General features: G+C 32.3%; 1 long non-coding RNA gene across 1 annotated transcript; it reads left to right on the plus strand.

Annotated features, from left to right (window-relative positions):
- Positions 1-2,399: 2,399 nt before the first annotated feature.
- On the plus strand, positions 2,400-4,286 carry LOC121213788 (uncharacterized). The gene is made up of 2 exons (XR_005909227.1): positions 2,400-2,959; positions 3,064-4,286. It is a non-coding gene; the product is annotated as an uncharacterized lncRNA (long non-coding RNA).
- Positions 4,287-26,240: the final 21,954 nt, after the last annotated feature.

Raw genomic sequence — 26,240 nt, forward strand, 5'->3', positions numbered from 1 at the left:
GGCATAATTTTTAGTCATCTTCTTAGTTTATTTCATTTTCTAGAGTTTTAGTTCTTCTTCTCCATAATTTTAGATTTAAATTTCTACTTGTTTCTTTGTTTTCCTTTACATTCTTAGTGTTAGTTAAGTAAGTTAACATTGTAGCTTAGGTTTATTTACATGTTTAGGACCTCTAACTTACTTGTAATGACATTTTCATCTCTAGTTTAATGTTATTTCAGTTGGTTTTCTTTTCATCTATTAAAAATCTCATCTTTATTGTTCTTGTTCATTTATTTTGTTGTTAGTTGCTTTTCTTTTAACTCTTGTAAAGTAAAAACTAAAGCTTTCATCTTTTTTGTTCAAGTTTTATATTAATGGCTTTCATGAGTGTTTATTTAATGTTAGTTAGCTTAGATATGTTAATGGGTAATTAAACCCTAGGAGGTTGGTTGATGGAGATGTGAGTAAACTAATTTTTGGGTCAAGGACTAAATTGCAATAAATTGGACTAAATTGAACAAACTTCAAAACTTAAGATTGACGCTCCTAAGGGTAAATCAAGATAATTGAGACCAAGAAGTAATCTTATTGAGACTAATATAATTGCGTGTTCTTAGCTAAAATTCTCACAATCGCTGACTCCTGTAGGTTCGGTCCTCGGAGTACTCTTGTACACCGTTGTACAAATTATATTACAATTGACCTGTCACACTTGCAAACACCGCACGTAGTTATTCTGATTTAATTGCCGTATTAGTGTTGCTTCTAGTCCCAGTGCACACACACCAGGGCTGGTGGTCAGTGGTACTGTTACGACTTGGTCAACTCCTCTTGTAAGGTGGGTCAAATGTAATTTTGATGCAACACGAGATTAGGTATGCAATGGTTATTTGAGATTCCAACGGGCATATGGTTCAACACTATACCAGTCAGAGAGACGGGATGGTTCATCCTTTACTAGTTGAAGCGATCGACATTAGAGAATCCTTTTCTTGGCTTAAGTCTCTTCAGTTGGATCAGGTTATTGTGAAATCGGATTGCTTATTGGTTGTTGAAGCGCTATTGTCTCCTCATACTCTGGACACTGAGTTAGGTATGATTCTTCACGATTGTTTTATGTTGTAATCATTTGTTGGATTGCTATCCTTCCAATGGACTTGCCGGGATGCTAATAAGGTAGCTCATGCACTTGCTAAGGTAGCCTTATTCCATGCAAACCACACTGAATGAAATATTCTCCCCACAAATGTTCACACTTTGATTATTATTGATTCTAATTCTTTGATGCATCATGGGGATGAGGGACTTAGGATTGGGTGTATGGGGTAAACCTAATGACTTGGATTAGTTTATCCTCACCAAAGTCTCTTGTGTAAGTGACTTTTAATTAATGAATCTTGTTTACTTTAAGAAAAAAAACATTTTAAATTATTTAATTTTAATTTAGACTAGATTTACCCGACATACAAATCTTTTTGTTTACTTTAAGAAAAAAAACATTTTAAATTATTTAATTTTAATTTAGACTAGATTTACCCGAAATACAAATCTTTTTCTCTAAGTTCAGATCAAGTCAGGCTAGCATACAGAACTAAACACAAGAGAAGAGATTGAATTTACTTTCTTTTTCTGGATTAGATTGAGAGAAAGGTGAAAATTGTGGGGCAAATTTCTTATTCTCCATATATGTTTTGTGTCCAAATTAGTAAAGTAAGATTAAATAATTATATGTTTTGTGTCCATTTCACCATATTTATATGGATGATCTTTGCTGAGTTTGAAAAGTCATTTTTTGAATATGGTATGAATTAAATAAATATATATATATTTAAAATATAAATGAAGTTTGCTACTCCATTCAATTTTATTTTTTTTAAAAATCAATGAAATAAAATATTAAAAATTAACTGAGCTAATTATCATATTTATTTTAATTTTTTTAATTATCATCGGACAGAAAAAAGACATAAATTTAAATGTGTTGAAATATATTTATCTTTTATTTAAAAATTATAAATAATTATAAATATGGTATAAAAAATCATTCAACATGAACGCAACATATTCACATAAAGTTATCTTGTTTAAAAAAATCCAAGCACCAAAAAATCAAGTCATCTTCATTTCAATCCATTCTTTGTTCTGTGTCTCTTACAAGTTACAACCCATTCCGACATAACTGCACATGAAACAAAACAAAAACAAGTTACATCACCATTTTGATGTTCCCTAAACTGTTAAACCTTTGTCCTCCACATTCCCCCATATTTCTCATTACCCCTCCATTTTTCTCACCAAACAAACAAGACCCATTTCATAAGAAAAATAAAAGCATTCTTTTTTATATTAACTAATATATGAAGATATCAAAACAATCACATAAAATGCATTTATTGAAAAACCCAAAAAACAAACACAAAAAAAAAACCCAGAAATGATAAATACAATGGAGGTCTTTTAATTACCATAAAAAAAAAGATACAAGAATAACACATTTATTATATTCACACACACGTATAGAAGCTATTAGGTGGAAATCTTCCCCTGCTGAGGCGCCCACGGTGGCCTGTAATGAGAAGTATCAATATTCAAGCTTCAGGGTTTCACAATATTCAATTTTCAAGTGATGTAGAGCAGGCATAGCTCCTTCTTCTACCTTCCACTCTTCCAAATTCACAAGCTCTTTAAGGGTTAGAGAGTCCTTAAGTTAGGCAGCTTTAGTATTGGCACGGGATCTCTTCCCCAAGCTTGAACCTTCTCAAACATACGTAAGCTGTACTTGAAGGGAAACGGTGATACTCTGGTAACATCCTCATCTTCCCATCTAAAATCAACTCACACAAATAAACGCAGCTTGAAAGGAGGAACACTAATAGTTTTGGATCTATTCCTCCTCCATCAATAGACAAGGACTGAAGATATTTGCTTGTGATGATCGACAGATTCTTGTCTAAACCCTCCTTACAATCTTCAATATGTAAGGACCCAAATATCTCCAACTTTCTAAGTTTTGTGAACTTGGAACGATCTGCAAGAAAGCAGTTGTATGTGTTGAACTTTCTAAGTTTTCAATGTGTGCAGCTTCAACTTGGTCTTATAGCTCATCTTCTCTGGGAGATATAGATGTCCCAGCTGTTCCAATTTCCATATCACATCAGGTACACAACAAAAACCAGAATAAGCTGGATATTTTAAATCCAAGGTTTGCAGACACCTTAAATTGCCTAGAGATGATGGAATCTTTGGAATAATGAAATCAAAAGCTCTTAGATTCAAGAATCTCTAGTGGATGAGATTACCTATAGCATTGGGCAACTTACATCCTGCAACATTTTCACAAGCTTCACATTCCAGGACTCTAAGCAATTTAAAATTGTTGAACAAGTATGTCCAACATCCCTGCCTTTTCCAAAGTAGAAAAACACCCAAGACCACCATAAGTAAACTGCAATCGTCATTATCCTGATGTTCTTCATGTATTTTATCATCTTTGAGTTTAGAAATGCTTTAACTACTGCATCTTTAGTGAAGGGGTTATCAAATAACAATATTGATCTCAGACGGGAACTTTTAATGCTTTGAAAAAGAATGCATTGATGTGCAACAATTCTGCGAACTGCGCGACCAATGGATGGAGATCATCTATGATGCAGACAAAATTTTCTTTCTTTGCTACTGACAAACAAAGACCTCTCATGAGATCATGCATGCGGTAAGTTTTGATCTTTAAGGTTGGCCCTCTTTCTCCAACTTGAACCATGCACCTTTCCACAAGCTCAACTAAGCAACCTTCTGCAACATCCTCCATCATTTCCCCTCCATTTCCTTCACCCCTCTGCTGATGAAACAAGGCCTTCTGCAACCCACAATTGAATCCATTTCCTTCACCCCTCTGCTGATGAAACAAGGCCTTCTGCAACCCACAATTGAATCAATCTTTCTACAGGTATTTCATAATCTTCAGGAAAAATACTTAAATAAAGGAAACATGATCTCAAATAGGGGTGGCAAATCATCATAACTTAAGGCTAACACATCCTCGATGCATAGGCCTTTGCCTCTCTTCAAGTATGTTTTAACATTTTCGAACACCATTTGCCATTCTAAAATGCCTCCCAACTGCGCAACGATGAACCGTTACCTTCCCTAACTCTTCCATTTTTGCATCAACTTTGTTTTCTTTAAAATAAGCAGTACTGTAAGAACACCAAATTACTATTCATCACTAGCCACAATGTACATCTTTTCCATTGCTTTGAATGGATAAATAAAAAGATCATTGTATATGATTTCTTACAAAGTAAGGTGTGCTCAACTATTATCCTAATTAGACTCAACAAGTTAATCATTACGTCTATTCTTATTTGGTTTCCAGAGTCAGGCACATTTAACTGTGTATTATTTTTTGTACTTCAAATCTTACCCCAACTGTTGATTCTCCATTAAAACCGATGATACGACAATAAACAATCAATGTTTATTTATTAATCTCTTAAACCAAATAGCATCAAAGAAATATTACAGAAGCAATATAAATTATAAGGTCATACTCTATAATTACTTCATATAGTTAGCTTGCGGAATTAACCCTAAAACCTAAAAGATTAAATTCTTATAATTCAAAAAAAAATTCAAGTTTTTTTTTAAGTTCAAAAAATAATTCTAAATTTGTAAAAGCTTTTTAAGAACCTTATATAATACTCCTGTACTTAACCTTTGACAATGACAATGACGTGATGTGACATCTTAAGATGAGACATGTTAAGATGACTAGCAATCAATTATTTTGGACCTCCACGGAGTCTTCATATAACTTAGTAGAGGTGTATAGTTTTGAAGTTCGTCAAGTTGTGGTTCACGAACTAGCTGTGGGTTCGTAATATCTTTGATGCCATTGAGAGAGATGCATCAAGTTCTCTGTGAGTGTTTTATGAGGTTCGCTATACATGATATAACAAAAGAACCAATAATCTGGCTATGGCCGTATAATTTTTTAGCAAAAGTGATCTTGCCTAGACCTCTCATTCCGCAGAGACAACCCTGCAATCACTTTCCCCATCAACAAGAATTGACACCAATTTCTTAACATCATCATCCAACCCGACAACATTATCATTGATAAATGAGGATAAGACCACCTTGCCTCTCACCTTTCGGTTGAAGAACTTGAGTCTCCTCTTTCACCTAATCGTCTTAGGTTGTAAGTCCGTAATTCTCGAGTCAATTCTTTGATTCTGGCTGTGATTTTCTCAATCTTGGACTTGGTTTCATGGAGCACCCTTCCCTCCTTCAGGAAGCAAGCAGATCTTTTGATGGCATTGGAAATACCACCTTTCTTTTTCAACGTAACTTTGGGTGCAAATGTCTCGATCACATCTTCAGCATCATAAGCCAGCTCTCTCTGATTTCAGCAACACATTCACGAAGAACATCGTTATAAACTTTCCTTGAATCTGCTTCTTTTAAGAAGCTTCTCATCAATTTGAGCTCCCCCAGTGAACTCTCAACTTGATCCTTCCCGCCCAATAGTCTTGCTTCTTCGGTAATTAGATTGCCAATTGTTTTGACAACAGATAACACGGCAGACAAATCCATGAGTCTGCAAATTTTGTTGTGTGTGAACAAAGACAAATAATCTTGCGAAAACTTTGTTTTCTAATAACTTTAATTCTTAGAAATATAGACTTCTTGTTTGGAACATGTTTAAGTGATTCCCATGGTGGAACAAAGTATTAGGCAAGAAAATTGGATTCTTGCCCCCATTGTTGAGGCTATAAGAAAAAGGCAAAAGAATAACAAATAAATTAAACTAATCAAGTGTTTTCCTTGCAGAGAATTTAAGCAAAGGATCAAAAGAGAGACAATGAAACATATTATCCAATTTCCACGACAACACACTTTTTATTAGATGTGCTGTTGGAATTGGGCCATCGGCTTACAGTGTGTAAGTATGAATTAGACCAACACACTTGACTTGTAATCTTTGACAGCACAACACACAGATCAAAGTATTGGATGTTGTCCTAATTAACCTAAAGGCTTGAGTAATTATTAATTCGTAACTATTAACTATCCCCATCTCTCCAATAATCTGGAAATGAATAAAAGTATAACTTACAATGAAAAGGAGAGACAGAAGAAACATAAATATAAATTGTTTTTAAGGTATAACTATACTACAGCAAACATTAATATAAATTTTATTATTATATTATAAAAAATATTTTGATAATTATCTTAAGGTGAAGTGGGTTGGGTGGATTTTTCTTCCGATTAATTGAAAAATTAAATTTGTCTTGTTTCAAAACATAACCCTATGAAATGAGAGAGATCCTAGTTAAAAATTATACATTTTTTTAAATTTTTTATTTTCTTTCTTTTCGTTTTTCAATTTTACCAAGTAACCGATGGAAAAGAAATTACCTTTTCTTTCAATTTTTTCATCTTTTCTACTAAACACAAATTTAGAAAGAAAAATTATATTTTCTGCTATTTCTATTTTTATCTTTTCACTCTATCAAGCAAAGCCTTAATTGGACATAAAGTAGATGATGACACCGGTGAATAGAAAAGTTGGCTTGAAACCATAAGGTATGATCTTCTTTTCATTATTTTAACTAAATGTCTCTACATTATTAGTTAGATTATAAATGGTCCTTTAACTCTTAAATATTCTAGCTCAATCCTGTATCAATCATGGGAATATGTCAACTTAGTCATTAATTTAAATGTTAATGGCAATTTGAATATTACATGAAGCATATTTAAAACATGCATATCAATTTATAATATAAAAACGTGTACACTTATCACATGAACATATTGGATATGAAAAACAAACTATGTCAATAACTTTTAGAAAGGCCATTTCTTTTCTCTTTTTTTTTAAATTTTAAAAACATCAAATTCAAGTAGTTACACACATATTTACAGTTTAATCCATGTATTTAAATATGCTGTGTATCAAATTTGAATTGCATTTTAACAACTGAGATAATGGCTATGTTAAAACAAAACTTGATTGATTTGATCCCGAACAACAAACGCGACTAGCACGGCTCAAACCAAGCCACACCTGAAGCAGTGAACATCTGTGACCATCAGACCACGGGGTTCTTGATTAATTTGTTATTAATACTTTTAACATTTAATTAGAATATTTTTAAAGTTACATATTTATAATCATCGAAAACCCAAAACATAAATCTTCGGAAGAATGCCCAATACCCAATCAAACTATTGGATCTCGGCCTAACCTAAAGGGCTTCCATAATACCAATTCAACTTTTTGTCCAACCCAAAACTCCTAATCCTTACTTGGTAAAAGAACTTGTAAATCTAATGATTAAATTATAAAATAGAAACGTGTTTCTAAATTTTAGGGATAAATCTCAAATTACATATGAATTTTGATTTAGCGTAATTGTACATATAAAATTTTGATTGTGATTCAAATTTATATATGAAACCTTAATTATCGTATATATTTAAAGAACTAAATATATGATTTTATTTTTATATTGAATAAATATAATTATTAGTATATGCAATATGTAACAGGTCAATTTTGACCTAGGCCTAAAGACCCAAAACAAATGAAAATAACCCAAAAATTACAGCCCAAAGCCCAGTAAATTAAAATTTGTTTCAGCAAAAAACCTAGCTGGCCGTCTGCCCCCCTCACGCATGCACGCCTCTGACCGGTCGCCACTCGCACACCTCAGCCTTGGCCACCACGACGCCCATACCGTCTGACACCCCCATCACCAACACCGGCCATACCCTGCAAACACAAACAACAAAAAAGGCAGCCACAACAGAGAAACGGAGCATTTTTTATTGTTATTGTAATCCATTATAAAACGGAAGAAAAAATTTTAGAAAAAGGGACGATTTTTGATATTTCAAAGGAGGGGAAAACAGATTGTATTTTGGACGAGGGATTTGAGGGGAAACAGATTGTATTTTGAAATAGGGGGATCGATTGTATTTTAGGGAAACCGGTTGTAAATAGAGGGGATTAGAGAGTAAAAACCGATTGTAAAACGGGAGAGGTTACATAGAGAGAATACAAAAAAGGACTTGAAGGTGATTTTCAGATCGATTTTTTCTTTTTTGATTTTTTGGGTTCTCGTTTTCTTTCTTCTTGATCTTTACTTGCTACACATTTATAACAAAAAGGGAGAGCATTACAAAGCAACAAAAAATAGAAAAAGCAGTGATTTCAAGGTTTTCGCACTCTTTTTTTTCTGTTCTTATTCTTTTTTTACCGTATTTTGAATCTACTTGACAAATCTAAAAGAGGAGTTTATTTACCTTTTTTGTTGTCGATTTAGTCGACGTTGGCTCCTCCGGCCTGATGGTTGACAGATCCTTATGGTCTGGCTAAAACCGCGACGGCGGTGGAGGCGTATTATACGCCGGTGAAGCCTAAGAGTCGGCCAAGGTAAAGAATAGGAGAAAAATGGGGGCGGTTAGATATAAGTTTTAGTAAAAATGACAGAGCTCAGTGGTTCTTTTTTGTGTTTTTTTAATATTGAAACGGTGGTGTTTAAGGGTGGGGGCCGCGTGTTGATCCATGCCCAGACCCAATTTGTGCATTTATATGTCAAATGGGAAATTTCCACAATTAATCCCTCATTTTTGCATCACATTCCAGCAGACCCCATTAGCATCCATGTGTTTTATTTTAATTTTTCCCCAAAAATTTGTACACCATTCCATTTTAGTCCACTCCAAGGTGCAGCGTTTTGGGACCTGGATTATTTCTAGTCCTAGTCCCTATACATTTATATACTTTGCATTTTTTAAAAAAAAACTATCTTATTTGTAAATTATTCCTTTTATTTTAGGTTTAATTTTAATCTAGCCTTTTATTTGTATAATCTGCTATCTTAAAATACTTTTAATATTTTTGTATATGTTAGTTTTCATTTGTTCAATTATTTTGAGATTTCTTTTATCCTATTATTTTTACATTTTTCACAATATTTTTATATACATATTATTCTCATTGAGTGTTCAATTTATAATACATATTATCGTGAAGACTCACAATATTTTTGTACATGAGTGGAACCATCTTAATAACTTTAGCTTGTTTTATAAAATCATCATTTTAAAATTCTTTTTGAGCTATTTTAGTACTTTCATATAACATCTTGTTTAAATATTTATATATATATATTACTTGTTTCAAATTTATTTTTCATCTGTTATTATTTTAAACCTTTTACTATTTATTTTAAATTGCTTTATAAATCATTTATTTTACTTGGTTCTATGTATCATTTTTGTTGTTTTGTACATTGATGATTTTAAATCGTTTCATGCTATTTATTTTAAATTGCTTCTTGTAATATTTATCTCAAACGTGTTTTTACATATATTACTCATCTAAAATTAGCTTGTTATTCATTTTTTATTTATTTTAATTTGCTTTGTATATTATTTGTTTTAAATCGTTTTTTACCTCATTCATTTTAATTTGTTTCATACTAGTTACTTCAAGTTGTTTCATATATTATTTTGTTTCATTTCTTTATCATTAATATTGATGCCAATATAATATGTGTTGTATGGTTATTATCATTAGGTACTTTGTAGTTCGTTTACTCATATTGTCATGTTATTGTGATTTATTGTGGTAGTATTTTATTTGCCAATTATTATGCCACGTTTATATCATCATTTTTCCTCGTTTCATTCAAATCACATCGTGCATTAAAGCTCGAATGCATACATTTAATGTAGATTGTTTTACCTTATTCCGAACAAATCAAATACACATCGTTTTGAATTTCATACTTGTTATTCTTTCATAAAAAGAAAATTCTCTAATAAATGCAATATTCTGCGTTCGGGAAATTTGAGAGATCGTGCCCTAACTTACTGGGTTTCGATTTTTCTCGTTTAACCTAAATAACGGCATATTCTTTTAAATCATAATACAAGTGTTAAATAAAATGCTTACTCTCTGAGATTTGAGGTGTTGTGTCCTAACTCACCGGATATGACATCTTATTACCTCGAGATAAGATTTTTTGCAAATAAGGCAATATTTCGCGTTTGGAAACTCGAGAAAACGTGCCCTAACGTGCTGGGTTTCGATTTCTCGTTTGACTAAATAGCCAAATATCCTCTTAAAGCTTCAAAGTATGGTTTCATTAAACTATAAGGTGATCTTGGTTTCGATGGTTTAGAGTATCGTGTCCTAACGTGCTGGATGTGATATTCCTTCGGAACAAGAGAATCTTATGTTTTAATTCACGATATCAGATTTTCTTTTAAGGATCGTATTTTTTAAAACTCTTCAAATTTTTAATTTTCGACACTAAGACACTAATTAATCAACTAGGTACCAATTTTGGGCGTATCGAGGGTGCTAATCCTTCCTCGTGCGTAACCGGCTCCCGAACTCATTTTTCTGAATTTCGTAGACCAAAATCGTTGTTTTAATAAAATTAAATCATTTATTAAAAACAACCACTTTTTGAGGTGACCCGATCACACCTCGTCAAAAAAGGATTGGTGGCGACTCCCGTTTTCATTCTTTTTTTAAATCCAAGTTGACCCCGTTTTCCATCAAAAAAATGGTGTCAACAGCTTGGCGACTCCGCTGGGGACTTTAAATAAGAGAGTCAAGCCACGTGTTGATTATTTCTTGTCTTTTTGTTGAAAGTGGAAAATTCGATTTAAATTTACGATCCTCTCATTGCATCTCTTTTGTTTTGAGTTATATTTTTTTTATCGTGTTCTGTATTTTATTTTATACCTCTGCACATTGCATTGCATGACCGCTGGTCATACCCTTTTAAGTGGGAGTGAGAAACTACGCCTTCGTGAGGTTTTCACCTCCGCATGGGATAGTGAATCGCTTCCGGGATACATCCGTACCTATGTCTTCGTGAGATTTTCATCTCCGCATGGCCATAGAGAAATGTATCCCCCTGAACCGAACTCGGTCCGCATGAGCCTACAATGGGTGAGGATCGATGAATCTGCTGGTTCAGGTACCCTTACTTTAGAACCAAACCTCATGTAGTGAACCTTAGGAGCTCACCCTAGGTAGAACCACTTCGAACCCCTAGTATTCACCCAAATAGGTGTTCTATTTATTCTTGCTTGCTTTTGCTTTGTACTAACATGTTTTCTTTTTGTCATGATTGCATTGCATTTTCATCATAAAAAGAGGTGTTGATTCACGTTCAATTGCTAAATAGAGAGCTTGTCATAAGAAAATGGGTTTCTTGATAAAGTGGATGACGATACGGTTGTCCTAATACGGTCCGAGAAGATAGAACAAAAGAAGGATGATAGTTCAGTAGAGGACTATACGACTTTGCCTCGTTGTTTGAAGACTCAAGATGACAAAGATTATTCGAGAACCGCTAGACTTTTTAAAGAGAAGCCAACGAGCATCACAAGGATGAGTGAGTAACGAGTCGCGGCCCAGATGAAGAAAAAGAGATAGAAGGGATGTCCCTTTTGAAGAGTTCGGGAGATTTATCTTAACGCTCGAATGAAGAAGAGGATCGAATGTCCCCGCCTATGACGGCAAAGCCGTATATATATCTGCTTTATGTAAATGGATTTGTTTTCTATACCAGTTGTTCTAATAGAATTGAACCAAGAATCAACGTTTCTTTTGGCATTCATTTCATGCATTTGCATTACATTGCATCATATGCATTAGACTTTCACGAAGTGACCCTAACTAGGTAAAATTATTTCAGTTACCCTGGAAACCACCAAAAATATAATCAAATATCACTACGGTACTCGTCGCCAAACGAAAGCAATGGATCAAAGGTTCGAAAGATTGGAACAGTTGCAACGAAAGATGCAAGATCAGATGCACGAACGACTGAAAAAAATCCAGCAAGACATGTTAGAATCCCAGAACACTGTGATGAACCAAGTAAAGCAATTATTGACTGGAAGGAATGACAAAGGAAAAGGCCCTTTAGTTGATGCTGGGGATGATCACGATGACCTTGCCTATCCTCCAGGTTTCACCCCAACTAACATCCAAGCGCAACCAGAGGTGTACCCGCAGAGGGCACCTGTTACCATTAGATCCCAATACCAGGTCGGTGCCCCAGCATCGATGAACTTTCCAACAGGCTCGGGTTCTAATCCCGGTGATAATCCTACCAACCCCGTGTTTCCTGATCTCGATAACATGGCAGAGATGGAGAAAGCGAAAACGGACTTGTCAAAACAACTTGAGGACCGATGTAGATGGCTAGAGGAGAAATTTAGAGCCATGGAGAACACCGACTACCATTGTGGAGTCGACGCCAAGGACTTGAGTTTGGTACCTGATCTAGTACTCCCTCCTAAATTCAAAATGCCGGAGTTTGAAAAGTACAACGGGACTAGTTGTCCTGAAGCTCATATAACTATGTTCTGTCGAAGAATGACGGGATACATCAATAATGATCAACTGTTGATCCACTGCTTCCAGGACAGTCTGATCGGGTCTGCAGCTAAGTGGTACAACCAGTTAAGCCACGTCAACATCCATTCATGGAAGGACTTAGCACAGGCTTTCATAAAGCAGTACAACCATGTGACAGATATGACACCCGATAGAATCACATTGCAGAACATGGAAAAGAAGCATAGTGAGAGCTTTAGGCAATATGCCCAAAGATGGAGAGAGGTCGCGACACAGGTTCAGCCACCTCTTTTAGAGAAAGAAACCACGATGCTTTTCATCAACACTCTGAAAGCACCGTTCATTAACCACATGTTAGGAAGTGCTACCATGAGTTTCTCAGATGTAGTGATGTCTGGTGAAATGATTGAAAATGCAATAAGAAGTGGGAAGATAGATGCGGAAGAAGGCATCAAGAGATCAACCCCAAAGTACAAAGACAATGAGGTGAACAACACGAGTACATATAGCAAGGGTTATTCAAAACCAATTACGGTGAATCAGCCAAGAAAAATGGTCGCTAACCAACAAGGCTCATTGAGACAAGAACCTGGAGTGAAACCAGGTACTGAGAACCTCCAGTTCACAACAATTCCAATGTCATATGAAGAGTTGTATCAAAATTTATTCGATGCGCATGTTGTTTCCCCTTCCTACTCAAAACCCCCACAACCTCCATATCCAAAGTGGTATAATGCGAACACACACTGTGACTACCACGCAGGAATTACGGGGCACTCAATAGAGAATTGCATCACCTTCAAGAAACTAGTTGAAAAACTCATCAACATGGGTATTGTCAAGTTGGGTGACTCATCTACTGCAGAAAATCTGCTACCCAGTCATGATTGACAATAAGGTGAATACGATGTATGAAGAGATATTGGGAAGTGTTCACATCAATGACATGCAACTGAAGAGGGAACTTTGTTAGATGTCTGCCCTCATAAACTTGGAAGTGTTCTAAATAAATCAGACTCTGTAGTATTTAGAGCCTACTTAGAGTAATATTCAGAACAAACTTGTTGCTTTTAGCCTGAAGCAATATGAATTTTTTGTGAAATAGGCTCATGTCTGAACGTCGTTATTTTAATGAAATGCATCTTTGCGATCATTTTTGAGCTAATATTCTTTCATTCTTTATGAATAATTATTTTTAATCTTTCATTCTTTCTCCAAAATCATTCATTCATTCATAATTATACTGTACAGATAATTATTCTTAAATTCATACATTCTTTGTATATTCTTTTGCACCAACAACAGGTCCCTGAATATCAACGACATGAATGACACTGCTACAGACTCAGAATCTCCTTTTAAGCGAGACATGTGTTTAGAGAAATCTCATGACTTCGAAGATGACATAGATTGTGGCCTATCTCCGTACTTATTGAGGAGGGTAGAACAAGGTGAAAACAGATTCCACCTTACGAAAAATCAATGGAGTCCATGTGAGGCATGAAGGTTACTAGGTCGATCTCGCCAAAAAAAGGTCTGGTGGTCATCAGTTTATCTTCACGGGAAGAAGCTGCTTCATGTGCCAATGTCACGAAGTCGACAGCAATTTTTTTTGAAAAGTCATGAAAAGTCAAAAAGAATCATATTTGACAATGCACTAAATTTGAACAAGAGCAAAATATAAGAAGTTTGCAGTCTGTTCAAGATTAACACCATATCGCCAAAAAAAACTCTCTCAGGGCAACGCCCTCTTTTTGGGCTTATTGCGGTTTCACCTATTGAGGTCGAGATTTCCTTCTCTTTGAGTTTTTGGACCCAATCCTGGTTGGAGAGGAATGTTCAAAATATCTATCATGGTCAAATGTACCAAAAGCAAATGGTATGAGTTCACCAAAACAAGGTTTGCTCCAGAGAATTCCACAAGGGGGACCCGATATCAAAGAAGATCCTTCCCATACAAAGGGGACTTCAGAAGAAAGTGGATGTCAAGCCAGAAGGACCTTATGTGGAAGGCTTTATCTGGGAGAGTGTAGGTATTGACCAAGATAGATGGCAAGAACTTGCCTAATCTTGAGAATTTTGATTCAAGGAACAAATACTTCACTTAAAAAAAAAGAGAATTAATGAAAAAGAAGAAAAGAAAAATGAGTGAAAAAAGGAGAGGCCAAGGTGAAAACCCGCAAAGGGCGCCTTGAGACCAAAGGGGCTTGAGTTGAAAACCCTAAAAAAGGGGCGACTCAAATTTTGGATCAAATTGGGGCATGAGGCGATCAGAGCATCTCAAATTTTGATCAAATCGGGGCATGTAATGATCTTGCTATACCTGATTCAACAGGAAAGGGTAGGTAGCATCTTGGGGCATCGACAAAGTCTTGTAGATCTTCTAAACACATGTCAAACACAGAATGGTCTTTCAAAGAGTTGGTACAGAGAAGTTCAAGCTACGATATCTGGGGCATCTTGTCCTCATACTTTTTTTCTCTTGGAATACTTCATTCTTTTTCAAGATACGTGTTCCCAATTAATTCCCCTTTTATTCTTGCTATCCTTGATAGTTTATCCATTTTGAGCTATGCTCTCAAATCAATTCTATTTTATCTATCGTTATGATCTTTTGCAAGCATGTTGCATTGGAATAATGATTAATGGACTAATAAAACTTTCACGAAGGAAGTTTTGCATATTACTCTGAAAAGTTTCTAAATAATATAGGAGCCTGAAGCAGGACAATTGTTTAGAACACTTCAAATTTAAAGGTTGGAAATTTGGGAAGGAATAGTCTAAGTTTAGACTTTCTCTTTGGATTTTTGTTGTCAAATGCGTTGATTGACAAGATGCCATGTTGGTGACAAAGCTTGAATAAACAAGAAAGTGATGATCTTCAGGCAATAGGAAGAGGTTACCTCGGGAAGGAGAGCCCTTGTTTGCGCATGAGTCTTTGGTACGACACCTTGGGAACGATGTAAGGGACCAGAAGGATTTAAATCTTATACCCTTGAATTACGATAGGAGAAGATTGAAAAAAGCCATATCTTTCTACCCTTGGGTTACAGTAGGAGATTGATGGTACAAATTTTATGTCACAATGGATTGAACTACAATGTTCACAGTGGGGGCAATCAGATTACGTGTTTCTTTGGAAATGCCGGCTGGTCAAGAAGGCATTGCGACACGTTAGTGATAAAGCCTCAATAAGCTTTTGAGCGATGATAACCTAAGCATTAAGGAATTATTTTCATGACATTCTGCATTCATTCAAATACCATTCACACATGTCTAGTTAGGAGCATTTGATTCATTTTGATCATGCCATCCTAAGCATTAGGCATAATTAGGTTCATTATACAGGTCATGTTCCCTAGAGAACAGATCAGTAAAAATTAAAGATAAACCTTGCCTCTCTCGGTCGTAGCAGAGCTGGTTGAAGTTATCAGATCTTGCCTTCCTGCATTGACAGCGAAGCAGATCGAAGACAAACCTTGCCACTCTCGTTTGTAGTAGAGCTGGTTGAAGATAGTAGATCTTGCCTTCCTGCATTGACAGCGAAGCAGATCGAAGACAAACCTTGCCACTCTCGTTTGTAGTAGAGCTGGTTGAAGATAGTAGATCTTGCCTTCCTGCACTGACAGCGAAGCAGATCGAAGACAAACCTTGCCTCTCTCGTTTGTAGCAGAGCTGGTTGAAGATATCAGATCTTGCTTTTCTGTATTTGGCAGCGAAGCAGATCGAAGATGGCAGATTTTACCTCCCTGACAACAGTGGAGTACATTGAAGCCGATAATTCTATCTCCCTGTATTTGGCAGTGGAATAGATTGAAGATTGCAGATCTTGCCTTCCTGTATTTGGCAGCGAAGCAGATCAAAGATGGCAGATTTTACCTCCCTGACCACAGTGGAGTACATTGAAGCCGATAACTCTATCTCCATGTATTTGGCAGTGGAATAGATTGAAGATCAAAGATGGCAGATTTTACCTCCCTGACCACAGTGGAGTACATTGAAGCCGATAACTCTATCTCCCTGTATTTGGCAGTGGAATAGATTGAAGATCAAAGATGGCAGATTTTACCTCCCTGACTACAGTGGAGTACATTGAAGCCGATAACTCTATCTCCCTGTATTTGGCAGTGGAATAGATTGAAGATTGCAGATCTTGCCTTCCTGTATTTGGCAGCAAAGCAGATCGAAGATGGCAGATTTTACCTCCCTGACCACAGTGGAGTACATTGAAGCCGATAACTCTATCTCCCTGTATTTGGCAGTGGAATAGATTGAAGATCAAAGATGGCAGATTTTACCTCCCTGACTACAGTGGAGTACATTGAAGCCGATAACTCTATCTCCTTGTATTTGGCAGTGGAATAGATTGAAGATTGCAGATCTTGCCTTCCTGTATTTGGCAGCAAAGCAGATCGAAGATGGCAGATTTTACCTCCCTGACCACAGTGGAGTACATTGAAGCCGATAACTCTATCTCCCTGTATTTGGCAGTGGAATAGATTGAAGATCAAAGATGGCAGATTTTACCTCCCTGACTACAGTGGAATACATTGAAGTCGATAACTCTATCTCCCTGTATTTGGCAGTGGAATAGATTGAAGATTGCAGATCTTGCCTTCCTGTATTTGGCAGCAAAGCAGATCGAAGATGGCAGGTTTTACCTCCCTGATTACAGTGGAGTACATTGAAGCTGATAGTTCTATCTCCCGTGGCGAAGTAGATCGAAGAAAGCAGATCTTATCTTCATGTATTGGCGTGAAATAGATCGAAGATGCAAATTCTGTCTTCCTATATTGGTAGGAAGTAGATCGAAGAAAGCAGATCTTGTCTTCATGTATTGGCATGAAGTAGATCAAAGATAACAGGTCCGGTCTTCCTATATTGGTAGGAAGTGGATCGAAGATGCAGATCTTGTCTTCCCACATTGGTGGCGAAGTAGATCGAAGAAAGCATGTCTTGTCTTCATGTATTGGCGTGAAGTAGATCGAAGATAGCAGATCCTGCCTTCCTATATTTGTAGGAAGTGGATTGAAAAACAGATCCTATCTCCCTAAGCAGTTGTAGAGCAGATCGCATCCAGTCTTATCTCCCTAAGTAGTGGTGGAGTAGACTAAAACCACAAACCTCATCCTCATGGAGTTGCAGTAGAGTAGATTAAAAACATATCTCTCTGAAGTGTAATAAAGTGGACTGAAGCAACAAGACACAGTAGACTTGAATGAGGCTACTTGAAGAAGAAAGGCACCAAGAAGTCAAGATTCGACGAGACCAGACAAAATTGACCTGTCAAAAGTCTTTGCTTCATTCTCGTTACACGACAATGAGCAAAGAGGGGCAGCTGTAACAGGTCAATTTTGACCTAGGCCTAAAGACCCAAAACAAATGAAAATAACCCAAAAATTACAGCCCAAAGCCCAGTAAATTAAAATTTGTTTCAGCAAAAAACCTAGCTGGCCGTCTGCCCCCCTCACGCATGCACGCCTCTGACCGGTCGCCACTCGCACACCTCAGCCTTGGCCACCACGACGCCCATACCGTCTGACACCCCCATCACCAACACCGGCCATACCCTGCAAACACAAACAACAAAAAAGGCAGCCACAACAGAGAAACGGAGCATTTTTTATTGTTATTGTAATCCATTATAAAACGGAAGAAAAAATTTTAGAAAAAGGGACGATTTTTGATATTTCAAAGGAGGGGAAAACAGATTGTATTTTGGACGAGGGATTTGAGGGGAAACGGATTGTATTTTGAAATGGGGGGATCGATTGTATTTTAGGGAAACCGGTTGTAAATAGAGGGGATTAGAGAGTAAAAACCGATTGTAAAACGGGAGAGGTTACATAGAGAGAATACAAAAAAGGACTTGAAGGTGATTTTCAGATCGATTTTTTCTTTTTTGATTTTTTGGGTTCTCGTTTTCTTTCTTCTTGATCTTTACTTGCTACACATTTATAACAAAAAGGGAGAGCATTACAAAGCAACAAAAAATAGAAAAAGCAGTGATTTCAAGGTTTTCGCACTCTTTTTTTTCTGTTCTTATTCTTTTTTTACCGTATTTTGAATCTACTTGACAAATCTAAAAGAGGAGTTTATTTACCTTTTTTGTTGTCGATTTAGTCGACGTTGGCTCCTTCGGCCTGATGGTTGACAGATCCTTGTGGTCTGGCTAAAACCGCGACGGTGGTAGAGGCGTATTATACGCCGGTGAAGCCTAAGAGTCGGCCAAGGTAAAGAATAGGAGAAAAATGGGGGCGGTTAGATATAAGTTTTAGTAAAAATGACAGAGCTCAGTGGTTCTTTTTTGTGTTTTTTTAATATTGAAACGGTGGTGTTTAAGGGTGGGGGCCGCGTGTTGATCCATGCCCAGACCCAATTTGTGCATTTATATGTCAAATGGGAAATTTCCACAATTAATCCCTCATTTTTGCATCACATTCCAGCAGACCCCATTAGCATCCATGTGTTTTATTTTAATTTTTCCCCAAAAATTTGTACACCATTCCATTTTAGTCCACTCCAAGGTGCAGCGTTTTGGGACCTGGATTATTTCTAGTCCTAGTCCCTATACATTTATATACTTTGCATTTTTTTAAAAAAAACTATCTTATTTGTAAATTATTCCTTTTATTTTAGGTTTAATTTTAATCTAGCCTTTTATTTGTATAATCTGCTATCTTAAAATACTTTTAATATTTTTGTATATGTTAGTTTTCATTTGTTCAATTATTTTGAGATTTCTTTTATCCTATTATTTTTACATTTTTCACAATATTTTTATATACATATTATTCTCATTGAGTGTTCAATTTATAATACATATTATCGTGAAGACTCACAATATTTTTGTACATGAGTGGAACCATCTTAATAACTTTAGCTTGTTTTATAAAATCATCATTTTAAAATTCTTTTTGAGCTATTTTAGTACTTTCATATAACATCTTGTTTAAATATTTATATATATATTACTTGTTTCAAATTTATTTTTCATCTGTTATTATTTTAAACCTTTTACTATTTATTTTAAATTGCTTTATAAATCATTTATTTTACTTGGTTCTATGTATCATTTTTGTTGTTTTGTACATTGATGATTTTAAATCGTTTCATGCTATTTATTTTAAATTGCTTCTTGTAATATTTATCTCAAACGTGTTTTTACATATATTACTCATCTAAAATTAGCTTGTTATTCATTTTTATTTATTTTAATTTGCTTTGTATATTATTTGTTTTAAATCGTTTTTTACCTCATTCATTTTAATTTGTTTCATACTAGTTACTTCAAGTTGTTTCATATATTATTTTGTTTCATTTCTTTATCATTAATATTGATGCCAATATAATATGTGTTGTATGGTTATTATCATTAGGTACTTTGTAGTTCGTTTACTCATATTGTCATGTTATTGTGATTTATTGTGGTAGTATTTTATTTGCCAATTATTATGCCACGTTTATATCATCATTTTTCCTCGTTTCATTCAAATCACATCGTGCATTAAAGCTCGAATGCATACATTTAATGTAGATTGTTTTACCTTATTCCGAACAAATCAAATACACATCGTTTTGAATTTCATACTTGTTATTCTTTCATAAAAAGAAAATTCTCTAATAAATGCAATATTCTGCGTTCGGGAAATTTGAGAGATCGTGCCCTAACTTACTGGGTTTCGATTTTTCTCGTTTAACCTAAATAACGGCATATTCTTTTAAATCATAATACAAGTGTTAAATAAAATGCTTACTCTCTGAGATTTGAGGTGTTGTGTCCTAACTCACCGGATATGACATCTTATTACCTCGAGATAAGATTTTTTGCAAATAAGGCAATATTTCGCGTTTGGAAACTCGAGAAAACGTGCCCTAACGTGCTGGGTTTCGATTTCTCGTTTGACTAAATAGCCAAATATCCTCTTAAAGCTTCAAAGTATGGTTTCATTAAACTATAAGGTGATCTTGGTTTCGATGGTTTAGAGTATCGTGTCCTAACGTGCTGGATGTGATATTCCTTCGGAACAAGAGAATCTTATGTTTCAATTCACGATATCAGATTTTCTTTTAAGGATCGTATTTTTTAAAACTCTTCAAATTTTCAATTTTCGACACTAAGACACTAATTAATCAACTAGGTACCAATTTTGGGCGTATCGAGGGTGCTAATCCTTCCTCGTGCGTAACCGGCTCCCGAACTCATTTTTCTGAATTTCGTAGACCAAAATCGTTGTTTTAATAAAATTAAATCATTTATTAAAAACAACCACTTTTTGAGGTGACCCGATCACACCTCGTCAAAAAAGGATTGGTGGCGACTCCCGTTTTCATTCTTTTTTTTAAATCCAAGTTGACCCCGTTTTCCATCAAGAAAATGGTGTCAACACAATATATAACCATAAAGTGATGATATATCAATAATTGTGTTAATAATTTGTAATAATTGGATCAAATCAAAATTTCACGTATAAAAGTGTACAAATCAAAGTTGATGTATAAAGTTACACATTAGACTAAAGTTCATGTATAGTTTTGAGATTTATCCCTAAATTTTAATTATTAATTTAAGGGCAAACTATATTGGTAGTCACCCAACAATGAAAAGTTACAAAAAAGCCATCCAACTATTTGACTCTTTTCTGGGTCACACGCCGTTAAATTACTAACGAGAAGATAACTTGGAAACTTCCAAATTGACATAATAGCAGCTTTAACTGTTAATATTTATACATTGTATCAATTTAGTATTGATTCTAAAAAATTAACTCTCAACATTTATACATTGTGCAGATTGAATTTTTTTTTTACAATTTTAATTTTCTTTGTGACACTGAGAGTAAAATCTAAAAGAGTGAAAAAAAAATGAAAATTATTATCTTAGTTTTTTGGGTGTTCCTATTTTTGGTATATTTTTAATCAAATTTAGGTAATAAATTTGATTTTTAGCTTTTTAAGTGAAAAGAGAACAAAGAAAAGTAAAATTGCAAAACAAACCCAAATTACACAATATGTAAATGTTTAGTGTTAATTTTTTAGAATCAAGACTAAATTGACACAATATATAAATGTTGAGAGTTAAAATTGCTATTATGCCAATTTTAAAAAGCTTTCGCTTCACTTTTTCGTTAACCATTTAATAATTGGTAACCCAAAAAGATAAAATTAAATAATTGAGTGACCCAAAAAAAACTTATCAATAGTTTAATGACTAATTACATAATTTACCTGAAGCTTAATAAATTTTACATTCATTCCTATTTCCATCCTTCTTAATAAGGAAACCCTTAATTTAACAATCACATTAGTTGGGATGGGACCATTAGGACAAGGTTTTATGAACTTTCATATAAATATATATTATAACAAGTTACATAGGCTATATATGTAATAAGTGGCGTATTTGTGTTTTTCATTTAATTTTTATAGTTTTTTAGCGATAATTTTGATAGTTAAATTTAATATTTTTTAAAATTTTAAAATTAATCTTAATTTTTATAAATTAAAATTTTAATTTAAAAATAAAAAGTCGTTTTTTACTTACTTAAAAAATACACTATAAAAATAAAAAAAATAAAAACATTTTTTATAACATCAAACCCACTTTAATTAAAAAAAAATTAACTTCTTAAAAAATATAGTTTTAAAAATATAAATATTAAAAAACAAAAATTTAAATAGTTAACTAAAATTCTTTAAGTAATAATTTAAAAATAAAAAGAAAGTGTTAAAATATTTTTAACAATTTAAAAACATATTTAAAAGTTTAAGATATTGTTAATAAATTAAAAATGTTTAACTTTTACTTGGTTTTTTTTTCCAATTTTTTTATACTAATATAATTTAAAAATTAAAATATGCTATAAATTTCTAGGGCATAAATTTTGAAATTAATATTAAGAAATTTAAATATTGCAAGTAATAACAAATACAAGTTATTTAAATAATGGATGACAAAATTAAATAATTATTTAAATATGCTAAAAATTGGTTTCTTTAAATAAAATTTTAAATGTTTTTATTTGAAATTTAATTGCAAAATATATAAATATTACTATAAATTAATAAAGTTTTAATATTTATTATTTTAAAATGAGATAAATCTCAAATTTTAATTTTTTAAATAATTTTTTGAGTAATAAATAAAGTTATTATAATTCATGCTAAATGATTTTTTTAATGGTGATTCATTATATATATTATATTAATATTTATAGGATTGAGTTTTTTCAAGAAAAATTAAAATAAATTTAAAACATGTAATATAAATAGATTTCATACATAAAAATTTAATAGATTTCCTAAACACATTTTCTTCTATGCTTAATCTAGGAAATTAAATATAGCATATAATAATAATTTAAGACAATATCTTTATCAAATAAAATATTAAAGTAAAATGTAGATAAACAATATAATTTTTTATAATTAATAATTTTAATATATTTTAATTGATACATACAATCAAACTCATTCACCGTCGGGTAAGAAAACTAATATAAGTGTCGAAACCATTTTTATTTTTGGAAATAAACAAAAATTAGTTGTCGATGAAAACGGGAGTCGCCACCAATCTTTTATTGAGGTGTGATTGGATCACCTAAAATAACTTTGGTCTACGAGTTTTAGAAGAATAGGTTCGGGAGTCAGTTACGTACGAGGAAGGTTTAGCACCCTCATAACGCCCAAAATTTGGTACCAAGTTGATTAATTTGTGTCTTAATGTCGAGAGTTAATAAATACTATCCTTAGTTAAATTAAATTATTTATTACGACTTTCTCATTTTGAAAAAAAATATCACACCCAATGCGTTAGGGCACAACATTTTATTCTCTTCAAGATGAGTTAGTCCAAAAAAACTCATGCAATAAAATTTAAGAAAATATTTAATTGTTCAAAATTTATGAAGAAATCATAGCCCAATACGTTAGGGCACGATTTCTTAAAATCTCAAACATTCAATATTTCCTTTATTTTTTTTAAAAAAATCTTTATCTCTAGAAATCAACGTGTCACATCCAATACATTAGGACAAAATATATTAAATTCCCGATGACAAGTTTTATTTTGTTTGATTAAAGAGCAATTCTCGATTATTAGATTTAACAAAGAAAATTGGAACCCAATACGTTAGGGCTCAATTTTCTTGAAAATCCTAAAAACGAGCATTATCTCTATTTTGAAAATTTTTCATTTTTAAATTCGAGTAAAAAGATGACGTAATGTTATATTGAAAGTATGTATAAATGTCACGATAACAAATACAACAATGGCATAGAAATAATATAAAAAAATGAATAAACGAAATTAATATACAAAAAAACAATAATCCATGACATGCAAAATATCAAATAAATGAACAAAATATAAATGAAAACATAAATCAATAAACAAATGAAGGAAATAAAAAATAAAAAATATATACATTGAAATTATGAAGAATAAAAGACATACATATGATTTACATATAAAATTTTGGATTATAAATTTATACAAACAAAATACATAATACAATAAAGAAAAATATATAAATATATACATATAAATTATAAAATATGCATTAAAAATATAAGTATGTATTTAAGCATTTTCGAAAATAAAAAAAAACATAGATATATATGTATATATATATAAATATAAAAAATATTCATTAGAAAAAAAATATAAATATATACATGTACATATATAAAAAAATTATCTACATATATATATAGATTATAAAAAAGATAATTACATATATATAAAAAAAATAATAATTACATATATTGAAATTAATTAATTTAGAAAAATACATATATATATAAATTATGAAGAATAATATAAGAAAACATACGCATATACATATTTATCAAAGTAAAAAAATATAAAAGTGTATATATATGCATATAAAAGTTAGGAAATAAAAAATGTATATGTATATAAAATGTAAATATATATATGTATATAAAAGTTATGCAAATAGAATAATAATATATATAATATGTGCATGTGTTTATGAAAGTTTTTTTTAAACAAATGTATGTATATATATTATTGTAAAACAATATGCGTATGTATATATATAGTAATAATAATATTAATAACTTAATAACAAGAAAATCAAATTTAATAAAAATAAATAAATAATAAATAAAGACTAAATTGAGCTTTGACGTAAATATTGGGCTTAAATCCGCAAATAAATAAAGTCGAAAGGACCCTATTGAACACACCAAAGAAAATAAAAACGCAAGAAAAAGAGAAATTTGAGAGAATACTCTTAAGAATTATTATTACTCCCAACTTCCGTCCCTTTTTACAATGAAGGGAGAGACATCTATTTATAGTTGAGCCTCCCCAAATCTAACGGTACAGATTAATTACATCAACGGCTAAGATTAAAAGGTATTTACAAATTAAATCTCTAAGATTATATAATCATATATTCTAAGATTACATATCATATCTAAGATTGTATATCCTTGAAGATTATGTTTCCATATGCATCAAGCTTGTAGATAGACCTTCAACCTTTTCAAGTAATGGGCCATCCCGATCAGGCCAAATGATATAATTTTGGACTTTGTTTTATTATTTTGGGTTTATTATTTTTTTATAAGCCCGGATTAAATTGGCCTATTACAATAAGTTTATAACATTGGTAAAAGACCAATGATAATAAATAGGTCAAACTTTATATTTTTATTAAAATTGAGATTTAATCTTCATACTTAAAAATTTTTAAAAATATTTATTTTCTAATTTAAAAATTCTAACACAATCATTAATATCATTAATATTTTCTATCAAAAAATTCAGATTTATAACATTTATTTCCCGTCGATTATATATCACGCTAATCGATAAATGATGTTAGTAAATTTTGACAAAAAATATTAATGATTAAATTTAAAAAAGAGTTAAAAAAAACCTAATATTAATCTAATAAAAATGAACGAAAAATATATAAAGAAAGGTAGACCATTATATTGAGTCCAAAAAAAGTAAAGAAGAAAGGAAAATGATGTAATGAAATTTAATGTAGAATGTTGATGCTTCAATCAATTCCTACATTTATGAATCAAATATGAGACTTCAATCAAAGGTCCCACCTTTTATCAATCACCAATTCACCATTTTTTTTTTTAGAAAAAGTAATTATACAGCGACCTAAGAAAACAATTTATTTACATTTAAGCTGCACTGTATCAATTAAAATATATTTAATCATTATGTCAATTATTTTAGATAAATTTTAGTTTTTAAAATTCTTATTTAAAGTATAAAACTGTAAACTTTTGACATAAAATATAATTATTTTTATAATATTTTTATTGAAAACACATTTATAAGTATAAATAATTTCAAAAATTTTGAAAATGTCGTAATTTTATCATAATTGTTAATAGTCTTAAATTTTTATACATTTTTAATTAAAAAATTGTAATACGTTTTTAAATCATTTTTTAATATTTATGCAAAATTTTCAATAATTTCAAACAAACAAACAAAAAAAGGTTGAAGTTGTTTTAAACAATTTGCTTTAAAACACGTTCGTTAATAGGGGTAGGAAGGGTCCTTGGCTCAATGGGATAATTCCATTTATAGTGCCTCCCCAAAATTAAAAGATTCAGTTTAGTTTTTCTAATTTTTTATTAAATGAAAAAAATATAACTTCAGTATTTTGAAAAATTAATAATTTAATTTAAGCATTTTTAATCCAAAATTTTTAGCTTTGGCCCCCAAATTTTATATTTTTAACTTATTATTGTAAAAAAATTTTATTTTTTAACTTTATGTAAATAAAATTTAACTTAACTTAACTTAACTTAACTTAACTTAAAATTTTTAAATAAAAATGTTTTAAAATATTGG

This window comes from Gossypium hirsutum, chromosome D01 (assembly GCF_007990345.1).
Source record: "Gossypium hirsutum isolate 1008001.06 chromosome D01, Gossypium_hirsutum_v2.1, whole genome shotgun sequence".
In the NCBI taxonomy this organism is placed as follows: domain Eukaryota; kingdom Viridiplantae; phylum Streptophyta; class Magnoliopsida; order Malvales; family Malvaceae; genus Gossypium; species Gossypium hirsutum.